This window comes from Chrysochloris asiatica, unplaced genomic scaffold (assembly GCF_000296735.1).
Source record: "Chrysochloris asiatica unplaced genomic scaffold, ChrAsi1.0 scaffold00027, whole genome shotgun sequence".
Classification (NCBI taxonomy): Eukaryota; Metazoa; Chordata; class Mammalia; order Afrosoricida; family Chrysochloridae; genus Chrysochloris; species Chrysochloris asiatica.
Window position 1 is genome coordinate 14,576,554 of NW_006408545.1, and position 8,783 is coordinate 14,585,336.

At 41.6% G+C, this 8,783-nt stretch overlaps 1 pseudogene; it reads right to left on the bottom strand.

The window, feature by feature from the left end:
* Positions 1-7,906: 7,906 nt before the first annotated feature.
* LOC102837780 lies at positions 7,907-8,263 on the bottom strand (annotated as a pseudogene).
* Between the last annotated feature and the right edge of the window lie 520 nt (positions 8,264-8,783).

Here is an 8,783-nt window from a genome sequence, read left to right on the forward strand (position 1 = left end):
ATGGACTCAAGCGTGGCAACAGTAGCGAGGTTGGCCCAGGATTGGGCAGTGTTTCGTAACTGTGCATAAGGTCGCTATGTCGGTACCGACTGGATGGCACCTAACAACAACAACACCCATAACCCTAAAACGAAACTAAGCCATCCTCCTAGCACTTGCCCAACCTCTACCCCTAACCCTAACACTAACCTGATTCCTTAAATATAACCCAATAGTACACAAAGCTATAGGTCTAGAGCTAACCTTAGTCCTTACCCCAACCCTAACTCCTTACTCCTGCCTTCTAAAAGATGTCTTTTAATCTAGTAAATAGATTGCTATGAACCAGAATCATTTTGTTTTGCTTTGTGTTTTAGGAGAGTAGCTTTTTAAATTATGAATCTAAGAGTAAAATAGAACATGGTGGCTTTGTTCGATAAACACTGGGCTGTGAGCCATAAGGTCACTAGCGTCATTGCTTCCCCCGACAGGGTCCTGCACTTTTCTCCCTTGATGGATCCAGAGATCTCCACTCCTGGACTGCAAAATCAACCACTTCACTCCTTTTGTTACAAAACATCTACCTTTACTTTCCAATACTCACTGTCAGACCTGATAGCAATCATTCTCTATTGAACCACAGAAGTTTGGAGTCCATCAGTTGATCCAGAAAAGATTTATGGCCTCAGAAACTCATACAGGGTCGCTATGAGTCAAAACCAACTCAACAACAACAAAGAGGAAACTAGACCCTAATAGCAAAAACCTGGATACAAAACAGATTTATCCTCTTAGAAGCCATAGTAAATTATTTTCAAGAAATTGAGAAATGGCAAGTGTTTTCCCTAATGCTGTTTACCACTGTTTGCACCAACAATGTTATGTTTGTTGTTACCAGGACCTATCCCAGGGGAGGCCACAGTCAGATGCAGCTTTGTGTTCAACTCAAAGACAATAAGATTCATATTGTTTTCCTGTGATTTGTAAATGAGAGTCCTTTGCGAACTGCTTTACCTAAGAAAATTTTGTGATATATGAGAGACTGCACAAGAAGCTTATGGAATACTTCTGTCTCTAGCTTTGCATCTGAAAGAGCATGATAAATCTTGTGTTGATTTTAACAGGAACATGGTATGAAAGCTACAGAGCTGGAAGGAAAAATACATAATATGATAAAATAAGGTAGAAAAAAAAACTTGGGCTCTGGAGTCACAAACCTGAGTTCACATTGAGAGTAGTAGCCTCTTAGCAGCTGTGTGAATTTCAGTCATTGTATATTTATCTCAGGCAAAGGTTCTCTTCTGTGCAATATGAAAACAGCATCTCTCCCATCCTGCAGAGACATCACAACGTGCAATGGGTTGTGCACTGAAAGTGCCTGGCAGCTCACACTAAATGAGCGATGTCCTACTTTCTAGGGCAGAAGAAAATGTGTGTAGAATCTTTGCAGTGCTAGTGCCATTTGAAAAGCTTATCTGTGGGGGAAAATGGATCGCTTTCTAGACCTTCATTCCAAAGAACATATTTTAATATAATTACAAAACAAAGAGATTGTTAAATGCAGTGAGGTAACTATGAACATTATGGACAGTTAATACATCCCTAGGAAGATTTGTAACCTAAAGCCACAGATACAAGCGTACAATATTGAACTAGAGCAATGTTCATGTGGAAAGACATTGTTTAGTTCTTCTTCCAAACAACTCGTGATTTATTCTTTCAAAAAGACGTGACATGATTGTGTCAGTCTTTCTTAGATTAGGTTCTTCAATGGATAAAGACTGGCAGGTAGACTTTACTAATGATATCACTTAATTAGAAATTATGTGAAACTTCAATCGAAGTTATATATAATTAATTATTGTTGTTGCTTTTATTGTTAAGTGCCATGGAGTCATAGAGACCCTATTATAGGGTTTCTGAGGAGTGGTTGTTGGATGTGAACTGCCAGCCTTGCAGTTAGCAGTCTGGTGCTTATCCTCAGTGTCATACCATTAATTGCCATCATTGTTGTTGTTAAGTGTTGTCGAGTCAGTTCCGACCCATAGTGATCCTGTATAGGGTTTCCAAGGAGTGACTGGTGAGTTTGAACTGCCAACCTTATAGTTTAAACTGACTGCACTCCAGCGCATTAACCCACAGCACCACACCAGGACTCCATATCCTTAATAAAGTCTATTCATTCCATACCAGTCTGTTATAGGCTTTACTAATGATATGGAAACATGCCTTCACAACCTAACGTCACCTACAGAATTACAGTTAGGGTGCATGTGCCCTATTACATTCCTGGGGCTGGCAGAGAAGGAGATCTTGAACAGGTACCTTATTCAAGCTAGCAGCACGAAAATGTCCGCTGCTTTGAGCCCAACACAGAGAACGCCAACAGGCTTAATGTATTTCCAAAACATCTCAGTAATAAGGGTCCTAACATGAACCACTATAAGTTACGTGTTGGGCTGCTAAACTGAAAGGTCAGCAATTTGAATCCACCAGCTGTTCCACTGGAGACAGAAGAGGCATTGCTTCCATAAAGATATTGTTGTTGTTATGTGCCGCGGAGTTGGTTCTGACTCATAGCGACCCTGTACAGGGTTTCGAGCTGTCAATCTTTACGGGAGCAGAAAGCCTCATCTTTCTCCCGCAGAGCAGCTGGTAGTTTCGAACTGCTGACCCTGAGGTTTGCAGCCCCATTCGTAACCATTACACTACCAGAGCTCCTTTCCATAAAGATATACGACCTCAGAAACCCCTGGAAACAGAGCCGCCATGATTCAGACTCGACTCCTCAGCAGTGGGGACGCGCCCCAAAGATTTTTTACATAGTTAACATGTTTAGCTGCTGATGGAAAGGTTAGGATGGAATCCATCCAGAAGCTCCTTAAAAGAAAGGTCTAACAAGCTTCTAAAAAATTCAGCCATTAAAAACCGTAAGGAGCACAAAATTCTACCTGACACACATGTGATTACCAGGATTTGTTAAGGGCAGGACATCAGACAAAAAAAGTAAAGTCATAATTTGAAGAATTTATAATATCTGAGTGAAATTTTTGAAACAGACCTTTTAGTAACAGAGAAGTGTTGAAGGTGTTTTCAAGGTGTGAGAAATTGATGAAAGAACATCCTATATGAGGACGATGTTAGAAGGATAAGATGCTGGCGGCAGAAAATCGTTCAAAGACTACAACAGCCATCTAGATGTGAAGTAATAAGATCTAACGATGATATTGGAAACAGAAAAATACTAGGTCACTTCAGAATCTGAGATGAAGGAAACTGCTTCCCATTGTTGAGCCCCAGGGAGTGGAGATTCACTGTGCCCGTGAAGGAGGATACGCCAAGAGTGACATGACTAAGGCAGCTGTGTGAATATATACTGACTGGGACCAGATAAAAGCACGCAGAGCCTTCAAGGAGCAAGCGCTCAATAAACGCTTGTCTCCTGCTTCTTCTCCAGAGCCCTGGAGCCACTTGGTAATGCTAGACCAAGGTCATAGCTAGAAACAGCACAGCTTAAGGGGTTATTAGTTTAGACTTAATAGCTAGGGCTGTAAGAATAAATGAGTCCACAGATGCAACAAATGTAGACTTTTTTTTTTTTTTTTTTAATGTACTCCGAGGAGTAAGATTCACAGTTAAGGGACAGGAGAATCTAACAAAGGTGATTAAGGAGCTGGGGAAGAGTTTCCTCTGAAAACTGCACAATTACTTTCTAAAGCATTAGGCTTAAAGCCTCATGTTCACTATAAAGTGTGTGAGAGGTAAAGTTAATTGAGAAAACAGTTATTCTACCGAAGAGACCCATTTGAAAGTGAAATAGAGGTCAAAACCCCACTCTGCGATGGAAATTAGAAACTGCCAGATGTTCTGAGGCAAAGATATAGTTGAAAAGGGCAGAAATTACGAATTACTGTAATCACATAACCTATTTTTTGTTATGTGGAACATACAACACAGCAAAAACATTAAAAACTGGTATAGATTCAAGGAAGGGCACAAAACAGTATAAATCAAGTTTTGTTGTAATACATAAAACCAACAGTAGAGGGTACCCTTCAACATCTGGCAAATCCACCAGAAATGGTGGAAAGTCTTTTTTTTTTTTTAACAAGACATGAAAATCTTTATTTTCAAAAAGAGAATGCATTTTTACATAAATCTACAACAGAGAATTCAAACGTAGAAAAAATAAACTATATCAGTCTCCGGAACTCAGCCCGGTGGGCTCCCCACTCCCCAGGACTCTAACACCGGGAGGACAAGCAGGTCAGGACCCCCAACACCTTATGGGAAACCCAAGAGGAAAGCAACGGACACAAGGACCTATGGACTTCTGGCGTTTTATGCCGACATAGACTGCCAACACGGGGCCTCAGGTTTGTGAGACAAAAACCCTTTTTACCTCAGTTTTTGCCGAGAACAGATGACTCAGGTCTGTACAGCTTAGAGGGGCAGCTGGAAGCCTTCTGGAACGCACCCAGCCCATAGGTGAGACCCCGGCTTGCGGTCCACCAGCCCCCCAGGTTTCATCCAGTTCCATGGCACCGCCCACACCCACCACCCCTAGGGCACCAGGCCTTCACAAGGGCCTACACCCCACAGACAGGCGGCAGACAGGCCCTCAGCCCCCAGGCCATGGTGCACTAAGGGAGCTGAACCCAAATTCACCTCACTCCACACTAGACGCCTGTCGTTCATGCTCTGCTCAGCAGTTCTATCCTTTTACTTTTTGGTCACTTCTGATAAGAATGAAAAATCATGCAATTGTGTGTAAATTATGAGTACAATATTTACATCTTCGGTCCATAAACCTTCTTTGTTTCTGTTTTCTAGTGTGCTTTTTGTTAATGAGAAACTTTATCTGAAATTATTTTTGCAAGAATTCAGATAGTCTGCACGTACTATAAATATACCTTAAGAATGTAGCATAATTTTTATAACGTCTCTAAAGTATTTCAGACTATCCACTTAATGACACAGACAGCCATTCCCATAAAACTGCAACTTTTTACCTATAAAAGTTTGTGTTCAAGAACACAAAAGAGAAACAAGAGAGGTTTGCACTCTGCAAACCAGGAATCTTTTCAGAATTTGGAAGCTGGCAGCAACCGATGTCTGGCTCAACCCCAAGATGTTTTTAAGGTAAATCAAAATATTATTTGTATTTTGAAAAGTATTTTTTAAGCATTTAAAATAACTTACAGGCTCACTATCCTATGGAGTGTTCTTTATGTATTTGTATGCAGAGCTCTGGTAGTGTAGTGGTTACGAATCAGGTTGCAAACCGCAAGGTCAGCAGTTCGAAACTACCAGCTGCTCCGCGGGAGAAATATGAGGCTTTGTGCTCCCATAAAGATTTACAGCCTCAGAAATCCTGTAGAGGGTCACTATGGGTCAGAACCGAATCGATGGCACTAAACAACAACAATGACAATTTTGAATTACTATGAAAAACAATGGGCAAAATTCAATAGGCTTTGCTGCAAAATATTGATTCAATTATTACACTGTCCTTAGTGAAATGATTTTTAAGTCAGTTTTACTGCTGGGCATGTAGGACACTCATAAATACTTGTTCTCCTTTGCATAGATTTTTGTTTTCGTGACAAAGAGTCTTTAAGTGATTGCCAGGGCATTAAGTAATAACATATTTTTATCTAATGGATTAAGTTTTGGTCTCCCTAAAAAAAAAAAAATGTGCTGAATTCCTGATCCTCATACCTGTGGATGTAATCCTGTTTGGAAGTAGGATTATCTTTGTTGATTAGATAATACTGAGTACGGTAGGTTCTAAGGAGCTCTGATAGCGTAGTGGTTACAAATCGGGCTGGTAACCTCAAGGTCAGCAGTTCGAAGTATCCAGAGGTTCCGCGGAAGAAAGATGAGGTGTTCTGCTCCCATAAAGATTTACAGCCTCGGAAATCCTGTACAGGGTCGCTATGAGTCGGAACCGACACCACAGCACTTAACAACAAGGGTAGGTTCTAAATCTACTCAGTTCTGAGTTATTAAAAGAGCAGATTAGACATAGAGATACATGCACACAGGGGGAAAGCAGATACTATGATAAATGGAGAAAAGACTAAATGAAATTGTCTAAGATTTCATTTTGCTTGGATCCACTCTCAATTCTCATGGAAGCAGCAGTCAAGAACTCAAACAATGTATTGCATTAGGCAAATCTGCTGCACAAGACCTCTTCTCTTTAAAGTGTTAAAGAGCAAGGATGTCAGCTTGAGGACTAAGGTGGGCCTGACCCAAGCCATGATATTTTCAGTAACCTCATATGCATGTGGAAGTTGGACAATGAATAAGTAAGACTACAGAAGAATTGATGCGCTTGACTTAAGGTGTTGGAAAAGAATATTAAACGTACCCTGCCTGGACTGCTAGAAGAACAAACACGTGTTTGAAGAAGTACAGCCAGAATACTCCTTAGAAACCAGAAGTCAGACTAAATCTTTCATACTTTGGACATATTATTAGGAGGGACTGAGCTCTGGTAGCGTAGTGGTTACGAATCGGGCTGTGAACCGCAAGGTCAGCAGTTTGAAACTACCAGCTGCTCCATGGGAGAAAGATGAGGCTTTCTGCTCCCGTAAAGATTTACAGCCTTGGAAACCCTGTACAGGGTCGCTATGAGTGGCACCGACTCCACGGCACGTAACAACAACAACAACAACAGTCCCTGGAGAAAGACATCATAATTGGTAATGTGGAGGGTCAGTGAAAAAGAGGAAGACCACCAATGAGATGAATTGGTACCATGGCCACAGCAATGGGCTCAAGCTTAAAAAGGATTGTGACGATGCCAAAGACCCAACAATGTGTCCTTTTGCTGTGTGTAAGGTCACTATGAGTGCGAACCAACTCAACACCAACAGCACTAGGAAACCAATAGCATATAGCAAGGTCTTGAATTCTATCATTTAGGCTTTTATTTTTGTGATCATTTAGTAACTTTTATTATGCAAAACTAAAAGACCAAAACAACTACACTAGCATTCATTGTTCTAACCCCTAGCCAGAAAGGATTATTTTAAGGCTACCTGTAGTTGCAGACAATTACAAATGATTATTTACTAGTTTTCTTGATAATGCCCTTGGCCTTCAAGAAGACTTTAGGGAAACAAACAAAAATTAACTCATTGCCTGCTTCAAAGAACCGTGGGGTTTTTTTGTACTAAATCTAAGAACAGCACTGCTATCATATAGGTTGAGTTAAATGCATAGAAAAACAATATATACCATTTGCGTTTATAAGAAATATGAGGGAGAACACTATTGCAAAAAGCTAAGAAAAAGTTTTCATACTCAAATAAAGTCTTTGATGGTTGCCAGGGGTGGGAGGTCAGGGGGAGTAATTCACTGACTAGATGGTTGTTGTTGAGTACCGCCGAGTGGGTTCTCACTCATAGGGATTCTGTCTAGGTTGTCAGGGGAGCAGCTGTTAACTTCAGTGAAGGGGGCAGCAACATACAGTAAAAAGAGGAAAACAAAACAAAACCTCCCTGATAAAGAACTAAGCGGTAAAAAGATAAACTCTTTGGATAAGCTCTGGTGGTAGTAGTTATGTACAGTGGAGTCAGTTCCGGCCCATAGCGACCCTGCACAGGGTTTCCAAGCCTCATCTTTCTCCCGCGAACAGCTGGTAGTTTTGAACTGCTGACCTAGAGGTTAACAGCCCGACTCGTAACCACTACACTACCAAAGCTCCTTTGGATAAGCTCTAAGACTACATAAAAAACTATGTTACTCTCAAAACCAAAACCTCAAAAAATGCAAAAAACAAAAATGAAGGGGGCCATTATATGATAAACAGAAAGAATTTAATGCCTTTCCACAAGAGTACAACTCTAGCTTTGCTAGAGCTTCATATTCCATATTCCAGGGCATCTAAACTGCCGGCCCACGGCCCAGTTCTTCCCTAGCCACCTATGTTGTAGTTTTCATGGATTTCCGGCTGGATGTCGCAGACGAAGGCCAGCAGGTGATTGAGAACTTCTTCCCTGTTCTTCTGGAAGCAGGTCTTTAGGACAGTCATCTTCTCCTGGGTCTCCTTCTCCACCTCGGTGCTGCAACTGCCATGGGATCCCAGAGCTGCTGCTTCCTTGGCCTTGAACTCCTTCTCCCTCTGCAAACGGTACTGTTCAATTTCAGCCTGAGCTTCTTCTTTGGCCTGCTTCAACCTCCGGCTCTTCCGCTTGCGAGCCTCCGCCACTTTCTCAGCGGCACGTTTCTCCGCCTGCAGCAGCTGCTGAATACCCTGCGACTGACAGGCCATGGCCACAGCAACTGGTTCCCTCCAAGGCGGAGAGAACAGTTTACAACGCCACGAAAGCCCCGCCCCCGTGGGTCAGCTGAACCAGGTGCCCAATCATTTGTCTGCAGCTGCTCTTGAGCCGGCTTCATGTTTGAACCACGTGACTTTCAGCTGCTCCAAAGTATCTCGTTAATTACACCAGAAATAACGAACTCTATAGCCAATAGCTATGTGGCAGTCTACCATCTGTTTTTGCACCACTCGCAAGCATAGAATGATTTTTGCATTTTTAAGTGGTTGGAAAAAAAAACAAAAGAATATTTCATAGTATTAAAATTATAAGAAATTTCTCATTGAGTGTCCATAAGTTTTTAATTTCATCAATAAAAAAACCCTGAAATGTGTTTCCTCTCTTGTTATATAACTGTTTTTATGTGCCATCGAGTCGGTACCGCCCCATAGCGACCTTATGCAACGCAGAACGAACACTGCCTGATCCTGGGCCAACCTCACTACTGTTGCCATGATTGAGTCCATCGAT